At 42.8% G+C, this 26,840-nt stretch overlaps 1 protein-coding gene across 21 annotated transcripts in view; it reads left to right on the top strand.

The window, feature by feature from the left end:
- Nucleotides 1-8,326: 8,326 nt before the first annotated feature.
- The window catches only part of SYTL2 (synaptotagmin like 2), a 127,003-nt gene continuing 108,489 nt past the window's right edge, over nucleotides 8,327-26,840 (top strand). For 8 of the 21 annotated variants that reach the window (XM_051821084.3, XM_070076382.2, XM_051821075.3 and 5 more), the window contains exon 1: nucleotides 8,344-8,540. The gene's annotated coding sequence lies outside the window, so the exon portion shown is untranslated. Of the gene's footprint in view, nucleotides 8,541-9,615; nucleotides 9,744-26,840 lie in introns of those variants that run through there. The other 13 variants (XM_070076386.2, XM_070076384.2, XM_089332265.1 and 10 more) reach the window with 4 other exon arrangements.

Here is a 26,840-nt window from a genome sequence, read left to right as displayed (position 1 = left end):
TCCTTATATTTGCTATTGTGAATTAGCATGTAACAAACATGGGAGTGCAGGTACTTCTTTCATATGCTGACTTCATTTCCTTTGGATATATTTCCAGAAGTGTGATACCTGGGTCATATGGTAGATCTATTTTTTGTTTTTTTTGAGGAACCTCTATACTGTTTTCCATAATCACTGTGCTAATTTGCATTCCCATCAACAGTGTAATCGGATTCCTTTTTCTCCACAATCTTGGCAGCATTTGTTATTTTTTTTATAATAGCCATTCTAACTGGAGTGAAACAGTCTCTCATTGTGGTTTTTATTTGCATTTTCCTGATGGCTAGTGATACTGAGCATTTTTTTTGTGTGTGTTTGTTGCCCATTTGTATTTCTTCTTTAGAGAAATGTCTGTTTAGAGCCTTTGCCCATTTCTTAAATGATTTTTTTGTTGTGTTGCCGTTGAAGCATTTGAGTCCCTAATATATATGCATAAGTTTAAAATAAGACTTCTTCCTTTCATACAATAAAAAACCAACTCAAAATGGATCAAATACCTAAATGTAAGACCGGAAATGATGAAATTACTATAGGAAAACACAGGGAAACACTTCAAGACATTGGCAAGGGCAATGAGTCTTTAGAGAATACCCCAACAGCACAGGAAGTAAAAGCAAAAACAGATGAATGGGATTTTTTTTTATCAAACTAAAAAGCTTCTGCACGGCAAAGGAAACAACAGAATTATAGGATTTTGTGGGGAGCAACTCGGACTAGACTAAGTTACTGGAATTAAGACTTATTCTATGCATCTGCTCTCCCACAATATGGCGCTGGGAGAGGAGTAAACAACTTCTACACAGGTGCCTCCAGTTCGACCAATAACCTGCAGGAGCAGATCCTGCTCCTGATTGGAGGAGAGCAGCGTACTCGGCGTGTGGGTAGCAGAGTTGGGATTGGTGGAAGAGGACTATAAAGGAGGAGAGAGACAACATGCGCCAGGAACATCTAAGGGGAACACCTGAGGAACATCTGAGCAGCCCCCGAGAGAGCCGGCTGGCGGTGTGCCACTCCCCCGCAGAAGTGGGGAAAGTGGCCAGGGGGAACCGCCCTTCCACGGAGGTGGAAGGGTCGGTAGCCAACCCGGGAAGAACCAGCAGCAAACCCGGGGAGGGCCGAGCAGACAAAAGAACAGTGCAGGGTTTAGTGTCGTTCCTCCGCGAAGAGGGGGAGCGACAGGATTTGCAATATTTGAAAAATTTAATATCATTAATTTGATATTTCTGTTGGTGATAAAATAAAATTCATTGATAATAAACCTGTGGTTTGTTTCTTAGATTTATAATTGAAGAAAATGCTAAATTTCAAATAGAGATTATTGAAAATAAATAACCTGGGTTTGGAACCCTTGCCTTGCTGTAATCTAAATGACCTACCCTTTGCCTTTGGTGATGTTCCAAAGAATTGAATTAAATGTGGCTTGGTGTTTTTAACTAAGAATTTTATGTGAGGATACTGTGCTAAAAGATGGTCACTAAGAGAAATGAGGCACAGTCCTACTCAAGATGCTTCTGTTTTGGCGAGTGAAAACCAAAAATATAAATTGATGATTAAAGTACTTGTGGGGCTGGCATTGTGGTGCAGCAGGATGAGCTTCTACCTGCAATGCCAGCATCCCGTATGGGTGCCTATTCAACTCCTAGTTGTTTTACTTCTGATCCAGCTCTCTGTTAATGCGCCTGTGGGAGGCAGTGGAAGATGAATCAAGTACTTGGGTCCTTGTCGTCATAGGGGAGACCCAGGTGGAGTTCCAAGATCCTGGTTTCAGTCTGGCCCAGTCCTGGCCATTGTGGCATTTGAGGAACAAACCAACAGACAATCCCCGCACTTTTTGTCTCTTCCTCTCTTTTGTCTTTATCTCTCCCTCTCTTTCTGTAACTCTGCCTAAATCTTAAAAGCGATAAAAAATAGAGTGAGAGTGAGACATATGCAGAAATAGAAATATGCAGAAAACACAGAATTAGAGAGTGAGTGAGTTATGTGGGAGCATGAGAGATGGGTAAGATCCCAGTTAACCAGAACTCAGTAGAATAGAAGCAGCATGGTGGTGGGCTGTCACACTGGTGACCACCAATGAAACATGCTTCCAGATAGGCCTCCCCACAGTGATCCTGAAAACTTGACCTCAAAACTTGTTTTGGATGAGTGAACATTAGCAAGTATGTCATATTCTTGCACATTGAAGTTTAATTCAATAATACTTAGGATTCAGACACCATGTGAGAAACTTTGGCTAGGTTACTAGTAAGGAGAGGTTGCTTGGAGAGAGGTATGGAGGATGAGAGGTTATGGGCGGCGGGGGTGGGGGTGTGTATTCCAGCCTTAGCTAAGCTCTCAGCTGCATCCAGCCCATGATCAACTCTAGTAATGAGGGCAGCAGCAGAACCACCTGACCCACAGAATTGTGAGAAATAATAAATTATTGTTTTAATCATTTTATTTTGGAGTGGCTTGCTATACACCATTAGATAATCAAAACAACTATTTTCTTTTTTTTTGACAGGCAGAGTGGACAGTGAGAGAGAGAGAGACAGAGAAAAAGGTCTTCCTTTGCCGTTGGTTCACCCTCCAATGGTGGCTGGTGCACCGCGCTGATCCGATGGCAGGAGCCAGGTGCTTCTCCTGGTCTCCCATGGGGTGCAGGGCCCAAGCACTTCGGCCATCCTCCACTGTACTCCCTGGCCACAGCAGAGAGCTGGCCTGGAAGAGGGGCAACCGGGACAGAATCCGGCGCCCCGACCGAGACTAGAATCCAGTGTGCCGGCACTGCTAGGCGGAGGATTAGCCTAGTGAGCCACGATGCCAGCCTGATATGGTGTTGATGACTGGTAAATTTAAATTCTGATCTTCAGAGAACAATGATCATAAAACTCATAAACTCTTAAAACTAGAGATTTTGAATTGGAAGGGATCTCAGGGTCTATGAAGCCAAACCTCTCACTTTAGAGATAAGGACACTGAGGCCTGAGAGGTTAAGTGACTTACCCAAGGTCACACAATATGAGTGTTCTTAGCAGAGTCCAGAGAGAAGCCAAATCTCCTGACTTCTAATTCAGTGCATAAATAAGAAAGACTAACTTTAAATTACCATTTCCATTATCATATCTTATTTTCACAATAGGCAGAATGGAAATATTTATCCTTTCCAATTTGTGTATGAAAAATCTGAGATTTGGAGATGAGACCTGTTGATTCCACATAAAACTAGGACCAAATATTTGGCCTCATGACCTTGGTCCAGGGTTTTTTTTTTATTATTAAATTATATTGCCTGGGATATTCAGTATGAAAATCAAGGAAATAAACATATTTCTGAAAGAGAATCAACAGCAGACACTAATCTGGTTCATCTTTGAATTATTCATAGTGATATGCTATATACATAATAGTCATTCAGTAAATATTTATAAAATGAAATGAATATATGAATGAGTAACAAAACAAACAAGGGATGGAACAAAATTACATTTCATCTGTACCACTTTCTTCTTCTAAAAGTGTGTAGTTAATCATGATTTCCTCCGTACTTGAAAATAAATGGAATAAAAACCCCAGCTGGTTACAATGAAAATATTTTGTAATAATTGTGCTTTGAATTATAAAACAGAATAACTCACAGAGCTTAGCTCTTTCAATTTGTTCTACCTGTCCTATACATAATAGCTCAAAAGGCCCTTCTTGGATATGGCATAGTTGTGGGAAGGTGGTAAAGAGAGCACTTTCCACTGGGACACCAGGAAATGGAGGCAATTGCTCCTTCTGTCAAGTGGGAAAGCTGAGGTAGAGAAAGTGACCTAATCAAGCAACCTTGTTCAATCATGTGAACCAAGGACATAATTTAAATTTATTTATTTATTTATTTATTTATTTTAGAATCAGAGAAAGAGAGGAAGACAGCAACGGAGAGAGAGAGAGAGAGAGAGAATGGTCTCATCTGCTCCTTCACTCTGCAAATGGCTGCCAGAGCAAGGAATGGGCTGGGAATAGAGCTATGGGCAGGGAACCGAACCCACATCTCCCACCGAAGCCAGGAGCCAGGAGCTTCCTCTGGGTCTCCCACACAGGTACATTGTTATGTAACCATCACCAGAATCCATCGCCAGAACTTTTTCACCATCCCACATTGACACTCTGTACTCATTAAACAATTCCCCAGTACCCACTCTCCCTAGCCTCTGGCGGCCACTGTTCTGTTTCCTCCTTGTATTTGACTATTGTAGTTACCTCATATAAGTGAAGATCTTTTATTGTTTTGAAGTAACATTTATTTTTTCCTTTAAACATTATAATAAGAAAAGTTCAAAACACTGATGGAGTAAACTTCAAGTTTTTTTTTTAAAGTAAATTACTGCTGGAATGCACATTGACATGCCAGATGAAAAGCACTGAAATAGTAAATAATGATTATTATACAGATCCACACCTATCTGAGAGAGGGGATCACTGCAGAGGTTTTTCTCTACTTTTTAAAGGAACTCTATGGGGAATTTAGGCACTTGAACATAAGATTCGTGCCTGTACAAGATCTTGGCATATAAAGATTATAAATAATAACACCACGATGTTCATGAATATCAGAAAACTCTCTGGTATACTAGATTCCTGGGTTCCAAGTCTAACTTGGTTGCTAGTTTGCCATTTGACCTGAATTTAAGGGCCTTATCCTCCGAATTCCCTCCTATCTTCATCTGTAAAATGCAGATACTCACAGCGGCCCTTTCCACATCACAGGGTTGATGTGAAGATCAAACAAGATAATCAAAGAGAAAGCTCTTTGAAAAATACAAAACCCTGTAGAAATGAAAGGCATTATTAAAGACTGTGGAGAGATTGCTAGCACAATTTGATTTAAGGCCAAGGTTTTGTACCTCCAAAAGTTAAAAAGATATTCCATATTTACAAATTATTTAGAAAACCAAATTCTTACTTTGGAGATCCAGTGCCACAACAAAATTGTATTCTAAATGCTGTGCATCTGATACCTACTGCTATAAGTCATCCAAACCACATTACCACACCAGATGTAATTATGTAACATTTCAGCAATATCTACAATTTTTGGTGGCTAAGAAGTTATAAATGCACATAGCATAAAGACAAAGTCATGTCTTTAAAAGGAAACTTCTCTTACTTTTCTGTGGTGGCAAAAGTGCTTCTTCCTGTACAACATCTACTGTGAGAGACCTGCCTATGAATGCTGTTTAACGTGCATTTACTGAGTGCCTATGCTGAACAAGTCTTTGGAGTAAAGATGAGGTGGCAGAAAGAATGGATATGGTGAGGAAAAATACAAGAGAAAGCAGAGGTCCTGAAGTGGATGAGCTTTACAACTAGCAGGGAGTTGGGGCCGGTGCTGTGGTGCAGCGGGTTAAAGTCCTGGCCTGAAGTGCCGGCATCCCATGTGGGTGCCAGTTCGAGTCCCGGCTGCTCTTCTTCCCATCCAGCTCGCTGCTATGGCCTGGGAAAGCAGTGGAAGATGGCTCAAGTCTTTGGGCCCCTGCACCCACATGGGAGACCCAGAAGAAGCTCCTGGCTCTTGGCTTCGGATTGGCATAGCTCCGGCCATTGTGGCCATCTGGGGAGTGAACCAGAGGATGGAAGACTTATCTCTCTGTCTCTACCTCTCTCTGTAACTCTTTTAGATAAATAAAATAAATATTAGTAAAAAAAAAATAAAACTAGCAGGGAGTGGCAGACCCTGTGACAACTTGAAGACCTAATGAAAATCAGTGCTAAGAAAATGCTTGAGGGATAGCCCATGGGAATGGGAAATGTTACAAGCATTAATGTATTCAATCTAGGAGGGCAGAATCTGTGACATTTGTCCCAGGCCTTAATGAATGAGGATTCTTTGGATCAGAAATAAAAGAGAGGGTATTTTAAGCCTGAAGAAACCACACCTAGTCTATTCTACCAATAAATATTGACCTACTAACTAGTTGACAAAACTAAGCAATGTAACAATGTGCTGGGACTCCACAAAGTCACAACCGTATGTATTAGGGGATTAAATCCCAGATACTTGAAAGCCACTGCCTATAGCATTCTACCATCCCAGGAAGACACCTCAGAGAGTGGTCATAGGCAGTTCTGCAAACAATACTCTGTTTTATTTCTGCTCTGTAGTGCTGCAATAATTTTATCTTTGTGCAGACAGGGCATCCATATTTAAGTAACTCACACTCAACTAGAAAATGCCTTCAGGTTTGTGCTCTCCCTGCAGATTTCTAAGCTCACTTCTCCTATCCCAGTCGTTTTTCACAGATCCATATCAACCAGTCCCAACCTAGTACATTTAGATTTAGCTCTCCCCCACCCCCAGTATTATACTTCCTCTTCCCAATCCATTACTGTTTGGATACTCGTCCCTTTCCCCAATCTGTAAGAACTCTCTTTCAAGCATTGTCACACTATTAGACAACATTAATTTTGATGTTACCTTGGACCAGTGTGCTGCAGCCTACTATCCTTTGCATGGGACAGGTACTAGTACTACTACTATTTTACAGATCAGTCCCTAACAGAGGTTAGATGATTATCTAAAGTCACCCACCTTGTCCAATGGTGGAGCCTGGACATACACCAAAGTTTGGATGTTCAACCTTGCACTGCACTATCCCTACTGTCTTGCCTTTCTCTTCATTATTAGCATAGAATTCTGTGAAGTGTCACTTATATGCAAAGCATCTTGAAGTGTTGCAGTGTCTGAAAGATCAAGTCGAACATGCCACTGCTATTGTCGTGTTAACCGAGGCTTATTCAGCATTTGCTATGTGAAGCTGTGGAGCTGGACATGTGTATTTTCTCATTTCAGCCTTCACAGTAGGCCTGGGAGAGTAGCATAGCTATTGTCTCTTTAACAAATGAGTAGACAGAGGCAGCGAGGTTGAGTAATTGGCTTAAGGTCCTATTAGAACCTTAGGTCAATGTTGGGCCAGTGTTTGGACCTTGGCATTTGACAACAGAACTCTAGCTTTTGATCTCTGAGTGATACAAGATCTTGAATGAGGTCAAGGCTCCCATAAGACCCTGCCTCAAAATTTCCCCACTACCTGCCTGCCCCAGAGCCTGAAGGGAGGATGCTGAGACTTCCCTAGCATTTAGGTGTGTTGCTGTTTGTTCCCAGGGGAGGAGCATCCTGGGAGTAGAAAGCATTGAGTTCCTTCGAAGCTCTATGCCAGGTGATGCAAGGCACTCACAGGTGAGCAAGACCCAGAGTCTGCCCTCCAGGGCTAGAGAGGGCAAGAAGACGCTAACCACAGCAGGTGCAACCAACAATTGAAAGTGAGGCACCAAAAGCACCTGAGGTCATGCCCGCCTCAAAAATCACTTACCAGCAGCCCACCTCCTTCTGCCACACAGGTACGCCTATTCCTCTAACGTCTGTCTACTGCCTCCTGAGCTTCAACTCTGCCTCACTGTCACACACTTGGTGCAACGGCCATGACCTATACAGGCATCTCGTTCATAATTGTCCTCCTCCGTGTGTGTGTGTGTATGTGTGTGTATCTGTCCACAATATTTCGTTGTCTCTTCAAAGATGAGGCGAGTGGCTTCTTCTCTCTTGCCTACCAAATACTTTCCCAGGACAGAGGCATGCCAGATTCTCAGAGGCTGGGGGAAAGCCAGAACGCACACCTTCACACGGTGCCAGGAGGACCTGCAAGCCAGGCCAGCAGCCCTTCTTGAAGCTCTTGGGGGTGGGGGGAGGCAGCATTGTAAGTGTGTACTTTTGGAAGAACCAACGACAGCCCCGGGGCCACTCTAGTTGGATACACAACGCTAGTCCAGGAGTGGACGAGAAAGGAGAAGGCCATAAGGTTTAGAAGTGTGGGGGACTAGCCACATCTTTGTTTACTTGGTCACATTGGTCGGGGTCCAATATTGTGTTAGTGGGGGTGCCTGCCTCCCCAGCGACCAACGCCTTCCGGGAGCGTGCCCACGGTCTGGGCGCACCCATCGGAGGCTGCGGCAGCACGCACAGCGCTAACCATTTATCCAGCAATGACTGCATTAGGGCCGTCGAAGCATCACTTCATTTAATCCTCTCAACACCTGTGAGACATTTGTATCTTACACGTGAGGAAGTCGACATCCCGATGGTTCAAGCAACTGCCCCCTCAACGCTGTCGCTTTCTTTCTTGGAGCAGCAAACAGGTTGTTTCTGGGGCAAGGTACACTCGAGAAAGAAGCCTTGTGAGAGCAAAAGAAGGAAACGCGGACCAGGGCGCTGGGGCGGGGCGGGGCGGGGCGGGGCAGGCGGGGCGGGGCGCAGCGCGGCGGGGCGCGGCGCTATTGGCCGATGCGGTGGGCACGGCCCCGCCCACCGCCTGCAGCCTGCGGCCAGCCGGGGGAGCCTGCACCCGCCGCGCAGCGCTGACAGCTGCTGGGCGGCCCCTGGGTCTGCAGCTGGCGAGCGAGCGAGCCACTCAGCCAGCAGCGCCGAGCCGCCAGCGTCCCGCCGCCAGAGAGGAGGCTCGCAGTGCCCAGCCCGGAGGAAGGTAAGGCGTCGCTCCTGGGCTGCCGGGTTTGGACTGGGGGCTGGCGGTGAGGAGACGAGGCACTCCGCGAGGCCGGTGTTCAAAGGAGCGCACCTGGGTCCTAGTCTCGCCTTCTCTGCCCATTTGCTGTGCTACCTCGGGCAACTTTATTTCCTTTTCTGGTCTGTCTTTCCTCTTCCGTTACATGAACGGGTCGAAGTAGAATGAAGTCCATTAGTCGTCTGAATTCTAAAATGTCAACTGAGTTTTGGCACCTGACATGCTCCTTTCCTCAGTTTCCCACCTGTTCAAGAGTCTCAGGCAGCTTGGGGAGGCGAGGTTAGGGAAGTTTTTCTGGGCTGTGGCGTTTTCTGGGGGCTTTTCAAGACTGACCCTAGGCTTGGGGCTGGCTTGGGGCACGACCTGGCTGCGGAATTAACCGCCTCCAGATTGCTCAGGTGAAGAACGGTAGGGCATCAGTACCAATTTCCAGGTGGGGTGTTGGGAAGGACGGGTAAGGCGCTGAAGACGTCTCCTTTGAAAACAAGCGGGTCTGTCCTGGAATCCCCTTCCTCTACCCAGACCTCATCCGGCTGCGAGCTGGGCGTCTTTCAGAGTGGAAAACCAACTGACTCAGGGACTCTAAAGCCGGTCCCTTTCTCCTCCCCATCGACTCTGAGGGGGCTCCTCTTCCTGCCTTCATGAAAAGTCCTTATCTGCGTTTAGCGCTGCTTTGGGACCAGCCGCCTCCTGGGCTTTGGGCCCGGGTTGGAGTGAAAGTCGTGGTAGAACACAGCCTGAATTGCCGGTCAACTGCTGACCCATACAGCCTGGCAGGGTGTGCAGAGCAAGTCCCGTGAGGCTGTGGACAAACTCTGGAAGGTGGAATGGATTCAAAACTGTCCAGCTTCCTGTCCCCTTCTTGGCAGCCATCCCAGCTGTGATGGTGGCCCCTGTCGCTGGGAGGCAGGAGAGTGGCCGAATGGAGCTGTGGACTTTGAAGAGTTTCTCCTGGAGGGCTCCTCAGAAGTTCCTTTTCCTTCTCTTCCCCTCCTCCTCCCTCCTCCTCCCTCCTCCTTCCCTCACCTCTGTGATTCTTCTGCCCCTCCTCACCCTTAGTGTGGTTCCAGCTGAAATCATCAAGAGAAACCAGGAAGGAGATGAGAAGGTGCAGGCAAGAGGCAGGGCAAGGCTGACTCTTACTGGGAGCTTCCTAGGGCCCAGGTACTGTTCTCTGTTCTCACAAAGCCACCTGAGAGAGATGGTGTACTGCATTGCGTTTTACACATGAGAAGCTGAGGCTTGGGAGGATCATTTTTAGCACATAGCTAGGAAGATGCAGAGCTGGGTTTCAAATCCAGGCTTTCCAATTCTAAAATCTATGTTCTTTCCACTTTCTTTGTGCTCACCCAGTAAGGGTGAGCTGGAATAAAACAGCAAAACATGACTAATATTATTGAGCTGTCATGGGTCCCGAGCACTGTTAAAGCATCTTAGAAGTGTTATGTCATTTATGATGCAGGAGTTTCAGTTACTCCACAGCGAGTCAGTGGCTGCTTTAGCCCTGCTCAGTAGCAGTGCTATTCCAGAAGACTTACCTGATCCCGCCCAGCTGCTAGTGCGTGGGCGAGGCAGGGGGTACTGTTTGCTTTATCCTAGAAGTGGTTTAGGGTCTAAATGAAAGATTGATTGTCCGCATCTGATCCGTTAGACCTTACCGTTGGCTTGTGAATGGTCCCACTGTCCCTTAAGAGGCCTTTTGCAGGCTTGGCTCAATAAACATTTGTGGAATGAATGAATTCACACCTTGTGCAGAGTAGTCTGCTACCCAGTAGAAATGTGAGGCAGCCCAGGCCCTACCGTCCCCAAAACTTAGGACAGCAGGCTGGGCAGTTACCTGCCTAGGGTCAGGGAGCTAGAGTAAGCTGTGCCTGTGCAGCCTTCCAGAGTTCCCTGGTGATTCATTTGCTGCCACCTGCTCTACAAAGATTTTTTAAAGATGTAGTAGATTAAGAAAATTTGGGGCTGGCGCCACGGCTCAATAGGCTAATCCTCCACCTGCAGCACCGGCACACCAGGTTCTAGTCCCAGTTGGGGTGCCGGATTCTTTCCTGGTTGCCCCTCTTCCAGGCCAGCTCTTTGCTGTGGCCAGGGAGTGCAGTGGAGGATGGCCCAAGTGCTTGGGCCCTGCACCCCATGGGAGACCAGGAGAAGCACCTGGCTCCTGCCTTCAGATCAGCGCAGTGCACCAGCCGCAGCACGCCAGCCGTGGCAGCCATTGGAGGGTGAACCAACGGCAAAAAAAGGAAGACCTTTCTCTCTGTCTCTCTCACTGTCCACTCTGCCTGTCAAAAAAAAAAAAAAAAGACAAATTTGGCTTTTTCAACCAGCAGGAAAAGTGACTTGGTTTCCATGAAGTTGTTGCTTTCTCCGAATAGGAGAAAGATAAGATGGTACTGTTTCCTTTAGGGCTTCCTAGATTTCTCCATAGAAGGGCCTCTGATGAGAAAGAAGATGAATAAGTGCTCTTGGGAGTGGACATTCAGGTTGGCTTCAGCAGACTTGAAAATTGTTTTAAGAACTTGAGCAATGTTTTTTCATTTAATTTCATGATACATGGACTTGATTTAAATATGAAATATGTTTTTCCCCAAAATACTTCAGTAAAATTGGTGTCCTGACACATTGTTTTATCTTCTTGGGAGCAGGGAGTACCCAGATGTAGAAGCAGGGCAGAGGTTCTGGTCTGATGGCTGGGAGTACTCTGCATTTTTTTGGTTCACAGAAATAGTTTCTAAACTCCTTGGGGGAAACAATCAATTTTTCCATTGTTCAGAATGAAGAATATATTTAAAAAATAAAAATACACTTTGTTTTCTTATTATCAGAACTCTACATATTCATTACACATAAAAATACAGATTGATAATAATAATAAGTAAAATAGAGGCAGCTATATCAGAAAAAGGTAATGCAAACTTGGGATATAGCCTTCCAAATATTTTCTCTGCATCCATGTGAGTTAATAATCACAGTGAAAGGAAAAATGAATGCAAGCCTTAGTTTTGAAGGAATTTTCCAAGCTAAAAGCCATTTCAGATTGTTTTTGAACTAATGTAGAAAATAAGTTGCTTGTGAACCCCAGTTTACCCTCTGTTATTCCCCTGTGCCACTTAGTTTCCAGCAGAGAGAAACAGGGCTGTGGGGGCTGCTGCTGAATTTACAGGTTCAAACTACACTCTTAGCTCAATGTCTCACATGTAGCAGAAAAGGTAGATCTTCAGTATTGTTATGCACAATTTAGTTTATTTGAAAGGAGGTGTTACAGAGAGGAAGAGCTAGAACTTCCATCCTCTGGTTCACTCTCCAAATGGCTGCAATAGCCAGCGCTGGGCCAGGCCAAAGCTGGGAGCTAAGAGCTTTATCAGGATTTCCCTTGTGAGTGCAGGGGCCCACAAACTTGGACCTCCTCCTCTGCTTTCTCTGGGCACATTAACAGGGAGCTGGATTTGAAGTGGAGCAACCCAGACTCGAACCAGCATCCAAATGGGATGCCAGAATTTCAGGCAGTTGCTTAACCCCTTACACCACAATGCCAGCCCCTTGTGCACTGTTTGAGCAGAAAATTCAAAAGCTAATTTACACCATGAAGTGGAGAAGGTCTTCTATAAGGTCATTGCTCCAGTGTGTGTTTTATTAAGTCTATGACCTTGAACAAGACAGGTGATTCCTTTCCTTCCCCTGACAGAGTCACTAAGGGGATCAAGTGTCAGTTGTTATTGTTTGTTACCTCTATTAAAAAAAGTTATAGAAAGATCAAAATCATATTCAGTCTTTATAAAATGCTGAAATCCAACACTTGGCTTAACATTAGCAGTTAGCTGTTCTGTAAATATTCGATTGTAATCTTTCTCTAGTTTTCATCAAAGAATGTGGGATTCCTTGGTGGCTAATACCTTCTTCAGCTCTTCCTCAGAATTCTGAACACACGAAAAGGATTGAAGATAGTCCCATTTTACAGAAGAAAGGCAAGCGTGCCTTTCGGGGGCTATTCATTTGCACAGGGAATTCCAGAGTTCCTGAGAGCTGTCTTAAAGTCTTAAGGCAGAGGCATGCTAGGAGGAAGCCATAATAGCAACTGCAAAGGAAGTCTGCCTGTGGTGGGTGGAGTGCTTGGGAGTGCCTGTAGCCATTGCCTCAAGGGCTGCATTCAGGCATTTACCCTGCCCTTGGCAGCTCTGGGGAGACAAATGGGCACTGCAATGGGAGGCAGGTGGCTTGACTTCCCTTGCATCTGTCAAAGACAAGCTGAGCAATCTGGGTTTAGTTACACCCTCTCCCTGAGCTTTGGTTTCTTTTATCTTAAAGTTAGGGAGATGGATCAGATAAGGTTCTTTCCAGTCTTAAAAGCTGATTCTGGGTTATTTTCCATTAATGGCTGCTCAAATAGAAGCCTGGTAGAGGACTACCGCATGCAGATGACTCAGGTGTCAGAACGTGTTCCTACTTCTGTTGCTTTGAGCTTACTGGTGGCCCCTCATGATTTTTTGAGGATCTCTCTGACTACCGTCATGCAGAACGTGTGATGCCCTAGATCATTGAGATGAGAGTTGTTTTTATTCATTTATTTATTGAGCTAAAATCTCCAGCGACTGTCAGGATGAGAGAACTGCTTTTAAGCTATTTTGGAGAAAGTAGGTTGGCAAAAATAAAAGTGTGATTTTTATGATAATAAGGCCTATTTGTTTCATTAAATACTGGATTCTCATTTTTATAAAGATTTATTTACATTTGAGGGGGAAGAGAGAGAGAGAAATCCTCCATTCACTGGTTCCCTCCCCACATGACCACAATGACTGAGACTGGCTCAGGCTGAAGGCAGGAGCTGGAAGCTTCTTCTGGGTCTCCCATGTGGGTGGCCTTGGACCCAAGTACTTGGGCCATCTTCCACTGCTTTCCAAGGCACAATAGCAGGCAACTGGATCAGAAGTGGAGCAGCTGAGATTTGAACCTGTGCCCATATGGGATGCTGCCATCAAAGGTGGTAGCTTAACCCACTGCACCACAACACCAGCCCCCAAATAATCAGTTCTTAAGTCACTAACTATAGTAATTTTCCTTAGTGTCTATTGGGTACTTTGGTCCTGTGCTAAGGTTTTTCAGAATGTGGCACAAGCATCTGACCTTACTCTTGAGTGGCTCAGAGCTGGAGGGGATAATAGGAGGAAACAAGGGAGGAGAGAAGGAAGGCAGCTGAGGTTGGAATAGAAAGGAGATGAAAAGACCAATCTGGGAAAAGATTGAGCCCCTGGGGTCTTATACTGTGTGTTCAATTCTGTGTGCATTTAGCCTGGCACAGTTCTTGGCACTCAATGATAGCTTAGTAAAGTATGTTAAATAATAAAATGAAAAAAATCACTCTTCTGGAAAGAGGTCTTGGCTAAAGTGTGGTACAGTGTTTCTGTGCAACCTACAAAAACACATCCCTATCACTTTGATGATTGAGATAAAAGAAGGCCAAGATAAAAGCATTTTCTAATTTCATACTTTCTGGACTTTGTAGCTACAGGTATAAATATATTTGGTTTATTCCTTAATAAGTCATCTTTATAAATATATCAAGAAACCTTTGGGGAAGGGATATATAAGACCTAGCAAACAATTCCACAAATTTGCATTCTGATTTAGAGGGAAGAAGAAAGGCATCACTTGACTTCTGGGTGAATAGATGTTTGTTTCCCCTTGCAGAAGCATTGTTTTACTGTAAGTCTTGACAGAACTGACGCCATCAGTTTCTGATCAGACAGATGTGTTTTGTGCTACCATTACTCACAGCCACAGGCGCCTGGCTCTTCTGCCACTGGTTGAGTCACTTGACTAAAACACAGGGCTGTGAGGCTTAGAGCATGAGCTGGATCCCAGGCCAAACTGAATTGCTGAGTCAGAGCTGTGCCCTGACCATTCCTGCCTCCTCTGTTAGTGGAGTAAGACTGCCCTGTGGCATGTTAGATTCTTTGGGGGAAAGGTTCTTCATCACTGTTGGTTTTAGACTAGAAATTTGAGTTTTTGAAGTAAAGGGCCTGGGTTTTCAATTTGATTCTTTTTAGAATGCATATTGTTTGAGTTCTACCATCTTGGGAGATATTCAGGGATACATCCTTAGACCATTGCTAGCCCCAAGTCTGTGACTATTTTCATACCCTGTAATCATCTCTCTGTTTTTGAAGATTGGGGATGATCATATCTGCCTCACGAGGATGCTCAGAGTCTTGAATGAGGCCATATATTTAATGAGAATGGGCGAAAACTTGAGATGCTGTTGTGGGGTGCTTGACCAAAGATTCAGCAGCCAAGCACTCACCACCTTCTATCTAGTGCCATTTCTAATTCAACTAGTTTCTAGGTGACATATATTCAAGGTAACTTATGAATGGTTGAAACCACAGGCATTCAACTTGAAAATGATATAGGTGTACTGCAATCATGGCACCTAGGATAATAATTGGCTATGTGGGGCTCATCTTTCTCAGTTGTTTTAAAAGTATCTTGCCTAATCTGGTATGTCTTTGGTGCTAATGTAACATACTGCATGTGTCAGATCTGATTGCCTCAGACTGCTTTTTTCAACCCTATCAGGCAAAGAAATAATGGCATCTGACATATATAGAGTGCATATTATATACCAGACACTATTTCAAATACTACCTTTATCAATTTATTTATCCCTTACAATAATCTATTAATATTATTTTTAGTACTTTTTCATTTTTCTTTTAATTTGAAAGAGAGAGAGATACAGAAAGAGATCTCCCCACCTACTGGTTCACCCTCTAAATGTCTGCAATAGTCACACTGAACAAAGCTGAAACCAGCAGGGGCCCAGAACTCATTCTGGATCTCCCATGTGGGTAGAAGGGATTCAAGTACTTGAGGCATCACCTGCTGCCTCCTAGAGTGCACATTAGCAGGAAAGTAGATCAGGAGTGGAGGAGCCTGGACTTGAAGCAGGCACTCTGATATGAGATTTGGGCATCCCAAGTGGCGATTTAACTGCTGCAACAAATGCCTGTCTCTTTGGTACTATTATTGTAACTATCTTGTTGTGAAGAAATTGAGGCACAGATAAGTTACACAGCTAATAAGAGGTGCAGAGATTTGAACTCAAGCAGTCTGATTCCACAGCTCATGTTCTGGGTCATCAAAAGATAATCCAATGGGCTGGCGCCGCGGCTCACTAGGCTAATCCTCCACCTTGTGGTGCCGGCACACAGGGTTCTAGTCCTGGTCGGGGCGCCGGATTCTTTCCTGGTTGCCCCTCTTCCAGGCCAGCTCTCTGCTGTGGCCCGGGAGTGCAGTGGAGGATGGCCCAAGTGCTAGTGCCCTGCACCCCATGGGAGACCAGGAGAAGCACCTGGCTCCTGCCTTTGGATCAGCGTGGTGTGCCGGCCGCAGCGCACCGGCTGCGGCAGCCATTGGAGGGTGAACCGATGGTAAAAGGAAGACCTTTCTCCCTGTCTCTCTCTCTCACTGTCCACTCTGCCTGTCAAAAAATAAAAAAAAAGATAATCCAGTGTACCCTAATTACATTCTGCTCCATTGCTCACGTTATCAGGAAGCAAACTGATTTCCTTCCCTTATGGTTACAAAAGCCAGGGCTGGGCCAGGCTGAAGCCAGGAACCAGGAACTCCATTCTGGTCTCCCATGTGGGTGTCAGGGACTCAGCACTTGGGTCATCATCTGCTTTTCAGGAGCATTAGCAGAGAGCAGGATTGGAAGTGGAGTAGCTGGGACTCAAACTGTCACTCTGATATAGGATGCAGGCATTCCAAGTGGCAGCTTAACCTGGTGCTCCACAATACATGCCTCTTGGTCAGTGTTTGGCCACACAGAATAGTACTTGAAAACGGGTTTGTTGCAAAAATTTAGGAAATTTTGTTATATAGAGATGATAGTAATGAATTAAGCTTGAATATTTCAGGAAATATTTGGGGGGAGGGAGACGACACTAGACTACAAATTGATGAGTCATCAATTTAGTGGCCTTTTTAAAGAATCAGATCTTCACTATAATACAGTAACTGAAGTGTTGTGCTTAAGAAGCTGAATACTGGTTCTATTTATATTAGGCAGAGCACATCATCTATGGTCCTTTACTTGGAAGAGCAAAACTGGTCTAATTTTCTTTTCCTTTACAAACAATAACAATAACAAGAACATGATAATACACAGAATGTGAGATATTGAGTACATATTATATGTCAGTCCTTTGCTCATCTAATTGGTAGGGCAGCTCTCTGAATGAGATAATTATCCATTTTGCTGATCAGGAAGTAAGATATAGAGGAGCTAAGTGCCTTGCTCAAGGTCATGCAATAAACAGCAAGACAACATTTGACCTCAAATGACTGACCTTGACTCTAAAAAGCCTGGGCTCTTTCCACTACCCAGTTCTATGTTAATGAAGTGGAGGTTCTTTAGAGCAGGAGATGTTATGTTCATGCTTATTGAATTTGTGTTAAGATATATTGCTTGGCATGGATCTTGTAAGAGATTATACTATTTTTTAAAGATTTATTTATGTATTTATTTGAAAAGCAGAGTCACAGAGAAGCAGAGAGAGAGAGAGAGAAAGTCTTCCATCTGCTGGTTCACTCCCCAAATGGCTGCAGTGGCCGGAACTGGGCTGATCTGAAGCAGGATCTAGGAGCTTCCTCCGGGTCTCCCACGTGGGTGCAGGGGCCCAAGAACTTGGGCCATCTTTTTCAGCTTTCCCAAGTCATAACAGAGAACTGAGGCCCCTCTTATCCATATGGTAGATCCAGAAGAAGTTCCTAGCTTCTGGCTTTGGCCTGACCCAACCATGGTCTTTGTGGTCTTCAGTGGATGGAAGATCTTTGTCTATGTCTCCCTCTTTCTCTGTAACTCTGACTTTCAAAGAAATCACAAGTATTTAAAAAAATAAAGCACCAAGGTGTGCTTTTGGCAAAATAATTGAAGCTTGAACCCAGAAAGAATGTTTAAGCCCCATTTTTTGTATTTCAAGCATTGAGTTTAAGATTCTAGCAATAGTTGGCACCCAATGCATGCTGAATTTCTCTAGTGCTTTGCAGAATTTCTTGTGCGCAGTTATGTAGTACTGTGGTTAGCAGTTTGAGTTTATTGGCAACAGGAGCAGGGAGGCTCAGATTGTACAAGTATTATCTATGGGAAATTGTGAGAAGCTGAGTAGGCCTTCTCCTTAAGTGTTCAGGTTCAGACGCAAGTACGCATAAGTGTGTGTTTGTGTGTTTATAGACCTATGTTTTTGTTTTCCAGAAGTGTTGTCTGCTTTATTGAGACCAGAGGGAAAATCTGGCATAAATAAATAAATAATAAATAATAAATAAATAGAGAAACAGAGAGACAGAGAGAGAAAGAGAGAGAGAGTTAGTTCCTTGGGGAGAGCCATGTTGGAGATTAACCTTGGTTACTAGAGTTGCCTAAATAGAAAGATAAGCACCTGTTTCCCCACATGAACTCATGGATGGCTGGGAGCCAAAGGTACGGAGATGTGACTCCACCTGTCAAATTCTGCTAGGAACAGATGTGTCCCTTCCATGGAACTGAGCACAGGTGTTTGCTTGGTGTGTGAGGAAGTGAGAAGCAGATATGTTTGTCTTTTCCCTTCTCTGGAAGACTTCCTCCATAATTATCCTCTTAGCAGCAAGTCTTGGGCTGATATTCAGCACACTGGGACATACATGGGAACATGCATCCCTGAAAGCCTCTTACATGCTACATGTTACATCTTCCGTGTTACATCTTACATACTAGACCTTTGAAGTTTTTTCCTTTTGTGTGCAAAGTCCTATGTTCACCTCACTGTGTTTATGAGGCCTTAGATTAGTCCTTTGATAGCTTTTAGTTTGGTCTCTCTACTTCGAGATCAAACCTTCTGATGAAGTAGTCAGTTCTTCTGAGGTGTGTCTGTGTGCTTTGTCACCTATGGGTGTAAGGACTGTGTTTAAGTTTAGTTTAGTATGTAAGTATGGTATGATTGGTTTGTCTTTACTAAAAATTAGTTATTCTTTCAAAACTATTAAATAGTGAAAATTTGTTGATAAGAGGAACATACTCTTGTAGGATGAATGTCAGCCTTGGCGACAAGTTAATTCATTCAACAAACACTCTCTGAGTGTTTACTATTTTCATTATGTGCCGGAACTTGTTTTAGGCTGTGTTTTTCATTGTGTGCAGAACTTGTTTTAAAGTCCTGTGGGAAAGACAGATTGTGAATAATTACCACACAGTATCATGTTAATAGTCACATGTGAACGCAGAAGAGGGAGGTAGGGTGGTCAGAGGGAAGGGAGATCATAGTGCCAAGGTAGGACCTCCTGGAAGAGGTGATACTTGAGAGGAAACTTGGATGAATGGGAATCAGAGAAACAGTAAGGGTGGGAAATAGTGTGATGGGCACAGTTTGATGTTCAAGGCTAAGCTGACAGGAGCTGAGGCCAGAGAGGCAGGCAGCAGGCTGATCATGTCCTTAAAACTGCAGCTCTGTGGTAATTCTTTCCAAAGTCTTCCTGGTTTATCATAGCAGGAAGTTTTCTTTCCTTTCTCTAACTGGCTTAGTGTTTGGTTTATACATATTTATGGCTATCATCACACACCACTGTGTTTTACCATTTTTTATGTACTCATGATCCCAAAGTTCTTGGAGGGAAGGGACTGATCCTGAACCCAGAGCCCATCAGTGGACACAGTGCAAGTGTGTTGAATGACTATATTTTGAAACAGTGAGTTAGTTCACTATATTTCTAAGTATTTTAATACATTGATTGGCTATAGGAATTTTGTGGTAAGTGGGAAGTTATTCATCAGATATTTAGGGTTTTGTTCCCATGTGTGTGGCTGAGAATGAACATAGCACCCCTGTAACTGATTATCATAATAAAGGTTGGCTTGTAAGCTAGCCCTTGGTTGGCATCTGGGAACTTGGATTTCAAGAGGGTTCCCACCTGTCCAAACAGTAAGAGTTGCTCACTGTACCTGAATTATGCAAATGTTATGATTTATGCTGAGTAGTTGCTTTTCTTTGGAGGGGAGGGAGTCTGGAATTTGGGTACTTACCAGGCAGAGGGTGTTTATGTGACTGCACTCAATAAAAACTCTGGGCATTGAATCTCTGATGAATTCCTTGGTTTGGTGACATTTCATGCGTGTTGTCATAGCTTGTCCTATGTGATCCACATCCTTGGAAGCTCATACCTGGTTTTCACGAAACTTAACCTTCTGTGTCTTCTCCCTTTGCTGATTTTGCTTTGTATTGTTTCACTGTAATAAAAGATAGTTGTGAGTATGACTGTGTTTTCTCCTGTGACTCCTCTTAGTGAATCATTAAACCCAGGCTGGGCTGGGCTTGGAGATCCCTTCAACACACCATAAAATGTCACAAATATAGAGCCAATCTCTTTTTTGAAGCTAAGACTTTGGAAATGTGAAAGACTGAGAAGCTGTTGGTCCTTACATGACAGGAACCCATGCCTTAAGATTGTATGTCTATGGGCATGAGAAGGAGCTGAGATTCTCCCGAGTTTCATGGTTTTTTGTTCTTCTGTGAATCAAAAGATTTTCTTTTGGAAATAAAGGGCAGGCTTTAAAATGCCAAATTTTGAGTGTGTCAGAAGCTATGACGACACCTTTGTTTGAAAGTAACCTGGGAAAAGAAAGGCTCAAAAAAAAAAAAAACAAACCAATTTGGGATCAGTGACTGTGGATTAAATGTGGTATGAGATAGATGAGTGGGCAAAAAGGGGATGGCCAGGTTGGGAGAGCTATGTAGACTTCTTAAGGTTTTGTTGGAGCACATAGGCTATAGCTGACAAAAGGAATGACAATAAAGAACCCAAAACTTTCTAACATGATATTTCTATAGAGCTTTACAGTTTTTAGAATGCTTTCACATATGATAACATTTAACATTAAAATAACTCTATTACAGAAATGCTAATATCAATTTACATATGAGGAAACTGATTCAGAAAAATTAAATAGCTTTCCTAGAGTAATATAAGGGTACTTCAAAAAATTCATGTGGAAATGGAATTAAAGGATAAGGCTGTTTTGGTGCAAAAAATATGAAGTCCACACATAATTTTTCCATAATATGCATTTTCTATGAATATTTTGAAGACCCCTGGATGGTCAGTTTGAGATATAACCAGAGCTTCACTTTTCTGACTTTAAAACTAGATCCAGTAACACTTAAGAGATGTAGTCTCCAAGACTCCAGATATGTTCAGGTTTTGCATTTAGTGTAAAGTGTATGTTTTTGTCAAACTTCAGATAAGAAAGACATTATTGAGTGAATGAAAAGAAAGTAAGGCAAATTGCTTATCTGTACTCTAAGAGTTATCCTGTTTGCAGATAACTGATGGGGAAACAAATAGCCAAATGTGTGTTCTTTTTTTTTTTTTTTTTTTTTTTTAAAGATTTATTTTATTTATTTGAAAGAGTTAGAGAGAGAGAGAGAGAGAGAGAGACAGAGAGATAGGTCTGCCATCCACTGGTTCATTCCCCAGATGGCCGCTACAGCGGGAGCTGCGCCAATCCGAAGGCAGGAGCCAGGACCTTCTTCTGGGTCTCCCACTTGGGTTCAGGGGCCCAAGAACTTGGGCCATCTTCTGCTTTCCCAGGCTATAGCAAAGAGCTGGATTGGAAGAGGAGCAGCTGACTAGAACCAGTGCCCTTATGGGATGCCAGCGCCTCAGGCCAGGGCTTTAACCCGCTGCGCCACAGCGCCAGCTCCCCCCCCCCCCTTTTTTTTTAGTGGCTGCATTTGGGATTTGGTTAGAAAGAGAAGGGCAGAACAGCTAGGAAGATGTAGGCTGCTGTTCCAGAGTACATGGTACTCTGTAGGATAAAGTTGACACCTTCTTAGTTGCTTATGGGAAAATTTGGGTGAAAAAGCTTCTGGAGAAGGGTTGGTTGCATTTTTCTAGCATTTCAGGTACTCTCAGAGTCCTAAAAATGTCAATTATCATAACTAGGCTGTTAGAAAAGTTAGGGGCAAGATTTGCTTAAGATTCCCTGTCATTATTTCTCTAACTCAGGCGATGAGATCCCTTAGATATTTTTTTCCTGCCTAAAATTAATAGGTGTTTAGGGCATCTGTAATGCTGGAATTCTATTGTGTATCAGACATCAGCTAGAATTTTAGCATAAAATGTTTCTTTAATCATCAGAAAGATCCTCAAAGGTAGGAAATTTACCCTTTTAATATAGATAAGGAAAATGAACTGTAGATATGTTAAATATTGGCCCAAGGTCATGTAACTATTAAGTTCATATCTGAATCCCAAATAAGTGCTTTTTCTCCACTGTGCTGCTTGAACACACTAGTGTGACCTCATACAATAATATTGGATCATTATATGAGCTCTTTGACAAGTGTCAGCACTTGTGTGGGTGTCAACAAATGCTAAAGCTCCTCTGTTGGGAAGTTCAAGCTTCCCGTGCCTCACTGAAAGTTTTAAAGAAGGGAATTTCTTTGGCAGTGACAGCTTATGTATCAGCTCTATGCTTGTCTGTTACCTTTCCTGTGTCCTTTGGGACTCACAGGGTGGCAACCTTCCTAGCTCTCTTCACAAAGTGATAGGTATAAGGGAGGGGCACTGGTGGTCTGCTCTGTTTTTTGAAAAATTTTTGAAATCTGCGACTATTTTTTTCATAATATCTATTTTCCATGAACTTCAAAAAATGTTTAAATTTACTTACTTTAATTTTATTTGAAAGGCAGAAAGAGACACAGACATACAGAACCTGAGAGATCTTCCATTGTTTGGTTTACTACCTAAATGCCTGCAACAGCCAAGGTTAGGCAAGGCTGAAGCTGGGAACCCAGAACTCAGTCTGTGTTTCATATGGGTGGCAGAGACCCAAATACTTGTACCATCATTTGCTGCTTCCCTGGGTGCACATTAGTAGGAACTGGAACTGAAAGCAGAGCTGGGACTTGAACTAGGCTCACCAGTGTGGGATATGGACATTCCAATAGGCCTCTTAATTAAATGCTCTGTTGATTTCAGAGACAGCTTGGCTGAGGTCATCCTTTCTGTAGATATTTGGCAAAAACTCATCATCTGAGAATAATCTGTCTTATCAATTTTAATTGGTGGGTGAGGATTTTTATGCTCCAGAACTATAAGGAAGAAAATAGAAATGGACAATTTAGCATTTGCTCGACTATTCTTATAGTTTCATCTTGAGGCATGTTTTTAATATAACATTTATTTTAGATAATCACATTGCAGAAAGAAACAAGGCCTTGGGCTCTAAAGGGTGCAGTGGAAAGTGTTGACCTTGAGCAAATAAATTCAACACCTGGTACAGTGCCCAGCACAGACTAGGGACACAATTGACATTTGTTAAATGAATGCAATTGAGACTACTAGGCCCAAGTATCTGGCTTCTGCTGTCCAAGGCACACAGCAGTCCAGTCTCCAGCTCCCGTTAGTATTCTCTGACTGAGGATGAGATTATTCAACTTTTAAAAATCAACTGATGAACCTTGGGCTAGGCCATCATTGTTTCAAAAAATGCAAAGGAAACATTTTTTCTTGGTGAGTTGTGATTTTATTTGGTATGTCGAGAATAGATTTATTGGAGATGTTAGTAATAATAACAGTTGATACATGCATGGTGTTCACTATGGACTCTACACATTAGGTCCTTTAACATCCAAACTCATTTAATCCTCACATCACTATTTTAAGTATTATACCAGTGAGGAAGCTAAGTAACTTGCCCAACGTCACATGGTAAGAGCTAATTCTGAGACGTAAATGTGGAAACCAAAGTGCAGACACTTATGCTCTTTACTGATATTATAAGGAAATGGGAACCTGGGCGTTTTAAAGGCCATGCATTTCTTGGGTTTTCTTGGTTTATTTATTGGAAGAAAAATACAGGTAAAAGACTCTACTTGCCATTAATTCCTGGAGGAATTCCTAGAAATTCTGCTTTTCCTTTTTTTTTTTAAAAGACTTATTTATTTATTTGAAAGGCAGAATGATAGGGAGGGAGAGACAGATAAAGTTCTTTCATCCCTTGATTCACCTCCCAAAGGGTAACAACTTCCCCAGGTGAGGCTAGACTGAAACCAATAGCCAGGAACTGGGTCTCTCATGTGGGCGGCAGTAACTAAAGTACCTGGACCATCTTTCGCTGCTTTCTCAGAACCATTAGCAGGGAACTTGATGGGAAGAAGAGCAGGTGGTACTCGAACCAGCATTCATATGGGATGGCACTATTTAAGTGTGCCTTAACACTGTGCCACAGAACTGTCCCTTCCTTTTTTTTTTTTTTTTAAGATTAATTTATTTGAAAGGCAGAACTAGAGAGACAGTCACATCTTTCTTCTACTAGTTCACTCCACAAATGGCCATAAAAGGCAGGGTTGGGCCAGGCTAAAGCCAGGAGCCAGGAGCAACATCAGGATCTCCCATACGAGTGGCAGAGGCCCAAATACTCGGGCCATCATCCATTGCCTTCCCAGATGCATTAGAAGGAAGCTGGGTCAGGCATGGCGTAGCCAGAACTTGAATCAGGCACTCTGATAATGTGGTATGGTCATTCCAAGTGGCATAATCTGGTGCTACATAACACTTGCCCTACATGCTTTTCTTTTAATTCTATGTAAACTTCAAATAATAATTTAAAATCTTTTTCAGAAAGAAGTGGTAATTCATGTTTGAGTCTTATTTCTTGCACTTTTCTTTCCAATATAATGATTTTTTCCCTCCCCTTTCAAAGACCAAGTAATTAGTAGAAATCAAGCCCAAAAAAGGAGAAAAGACTTTGTCAGCGCAATTTCCCTAAAAGGGGGACCAGTTTATGGACCAATATCTTGATTAGTTGGGATTTAGGTACTCTGAGTTTTGTAATGTAAAAATCTATTATATGACTTTAAAGAATAGGAGGTTTTATTGTATGTTCTGTTTCCATTAGAATTCAGATCTAACTCTTTAGAGCCTTTGGGAGATGAGAATTGAGTTCTTTACTCCAGTGAGTTACAAAATGTCATTAATTAATGGTAGAGAAGCATTAGTAAAAATTCTTATTTTGACATTTTACAGTTACATTGGACTTACTGTTTAGACCACATAGTTATTTTTAATTAAATATTTTGAAGTTCCATATTTGCATTGAAGGAGGGTACTGAGTAAAACAATGTGAACAAGCTTGTGTGCCAAATTCCAGCCCAATTCCCCAATCTTTTTTTGGTAATAGGATTTTTTATTTGTGTGTAACTAAATAATGTGACAGCTGTGAGACCAAAACCATGAAATGCCTATTTGTTTGTCTGTTGGAACAATTTCCATGACAGGAAATGTTGAGGGCATACTCTTGATTTCTAGGCGCAGGTTTATAAAACACTGGTCATGAGATATATCAGCTTAAATTTCATGGATGTTGTAAAAGCTGAAAGTACATGAAATCTTTCTCCATGTCTGTCTCTGATAAACTTTGTAATTTGGAGTCTTTAAAGAGAAAAAAGAAAACTAATCTTTATACATAGAATTTAATAATCAAAAATTTCAAATTCTTTCCTTCCTTCTGGTTATCTGTATTTTGCAGTGAAGGAGAGATAACAAAAGCTCTGAATCAAAGAATGTTGGTGGGAGTGTGTGTTTATTAACAAACAATTTCTTCTCTGATTCCTTTTGTGAAATTGTCTTTTCTCTTTGGTTTATTGTGTCCAAGGAATTCTTATAGGAAAAGGGAAAAAATATCATTCTGGAGACTCCAAGTTGCTTACAATGACACATTTCATAGGCGCCCCATACAAAGATAATTCACATGAAAAGGACTAGACATCTAAGCTATGTGTTATGCAGTGAGAAGTAAGCAGCCTTGACTTGGGAAAAGTTTTGCCTTGACAGGCAAAATAACATTTGGCCTCCACTACCCTAACTGACTCCACTACCCTAACAATCTATTCTGAACTACCCTAGAAATCCAGGTGAGCTTGAAGGCACTCTATTGGTAGAGCCCAGGACCATCTCCAACTTGAAAATCACCCCTCACTGGAGGTTAGGTTGGTGTTATTGTTTCTCAGTAGTTAAGTCATATTCAACAATTAAGAGCCTAACCTCCTATGCCAATCTTTCTCTGGATCTGTTGCTACCCTTCATCTCACCCTTTCCACCTGACTTCTTGTGATTGTTGTTGAGTATGTTACCAAATTTAGCACATAATAATCACCTGTCCTGTGGAATTCACCAGTTAGGTATTATGTGTAGATTTGATCTTCTCAACTAGATTTTATGTACATCAAGTTTATTAATTTCCTTCTCTTTAAGCATTTGTATTCCCACTGCAGCTAGTAGATTTCTCAGAGAAGGAGGTCGGGAGTTTTGGGTCTTTTGTGGTTAGAAGAAGTTCAGAAAGCAAACATCTACTCACAGCATGTATTCCTTTTCTTAGGAGCTCAAAGTTAAGACGTATGACCCATATGAGTTATTGTCAACATCCTGCTAAACACCAGACTCATCTGTTACTTTGATTTAGGAAAGAGGAGAAGGAGTGAAGTGGCAACCACCTGACTTTCTTTGGAATTTTTGACTTAAGGTGGAGGAGAGGGAGTTTAATGGGCACTTGTGAGAGTCCTCAAGTATGTATTTGAAGAGCTATTGCAGGTATGTTGGAAAACAGCTGTATCCTCAGTACAAAAGGGAACAGATGCAGATTAGATGGTAAAAACTTTATATTATAAGGGAATGGTCCACCTTTAGAGTGGGAAAAGTACTTAGAGGAAATCTATCCCATTCCTCACTCCAGGACTCACAAAGCCAGGAGGTAGCATAGCCAGTTTGAATCAGTATCTTCAGGCTTGCAGTTTGATGTTTTCCCATAATCTTCTACTCCCAGTCCTTACTCATTGCAAACATGTGATGAGATGCTCAAGTATTATACCCACAAAGCTGAAGGCTCTTCCATTCTGGAATGAAAAAAAAAATTATGGAGCTTATTTATTTGAGAGACAGAAGAGAGAAAGAGGGAGACAAAGGGAGTGAGCTCCTCCATTTGAAGGTTCACTCTCAAAATGCTGGTAACAGCTGGGGCTGGGCCAGGCTGAAATCAGATCTAGGAACTCAGTCCGGGTCTCCCACATGGGTGGCAGGGATCCAACCACTTGGACCATCACCTGTTGCCTCCTAGGGCATGCATTAGTAGGAAGTTGGATTTAGGAGTGGGTTGGGACTCAAACCCAGGGACAACTAACATGGGATCTGAGTCTTAACCAGTAGATTAAATTCATGGGCCCTTGAATT

The sequence above is a fragment of the Oryctolagus cuniculus genome, chromosome 1 (genome assembly GCF_051225735.1).
Source record: "Oryctolagus cuniculus isolate XC-2025 breed Fujian yellow rabbit chromosome 1, ASM5122573v1, whole genome shotgun sequence".
Lineage (NCBI taxonomy): Eukaryota > Metazoa > Chordata > Mammalia > Lagomorpha > Leporidae > Oryctolagus > Oryctolagus cuniculus.
The sequence above is the reverse complement of the archived record's forward strand: the minus strand, read 5'-3'. Positions and strand labels throughout refer to the sequence as shown.